Source organism: Patagioenas fasciata, chromosome 1 (genome assembly GCF_037038585.1).
Source record: "Patagioenas fasciata isolate bPatFas1 chromosome 1, bPatFas1.hap1, whole genome shotgun sequence".
NCBI lineage: Eukaryota > Metazoa > Chordata > Aves > Columbiformes > Columbidae > Patagioenas > Patagioenas fasciata.
The window spans coordinates 196677060-196677489 of record NC_092520.1 but is presented as its reverse complement, the minus strand read 5'-3'; positions in this window follow the sequence as shown (position 1 = coordinate 196677489).

Below are 430 nucleotides of genomic sequence, written 5' to 3'. Positions count from 1 at the left end.
ACCTTTTTTGATAGAACAAAGTTTTTCTGATTACATTTTAAAAGGTATAAAATACATAAGTAGTAGACTTATCCATTTAACCATAAAACTACGTGGTATGCTGTGGAAAATTTTACAATTACGAAATAGATCTGAATATATACATTGAAAGAAGAGCAGCTGACAAACAAGGTGTTATCCTGCCTTTAAGGTGCATTTTCATGCAATGGCTCTGGTTATTTCTCTGTAAGCTGACTTTCCAAAGCTAACATACTGGATATATTTTTGTCACCCTTGACGAAATCTGGATAGGTCCTTAAATTTCTTTCTTCATTCAACAGGAAATTTTCAGCTGTTTTTTAAAACTGTTTAATTTTGTTTTGTTTTGTTTTCATCTGGGCCAGACATGGGTGAAGAAGTAGGGAATCCATTTATAATTGGGATGTCTAGA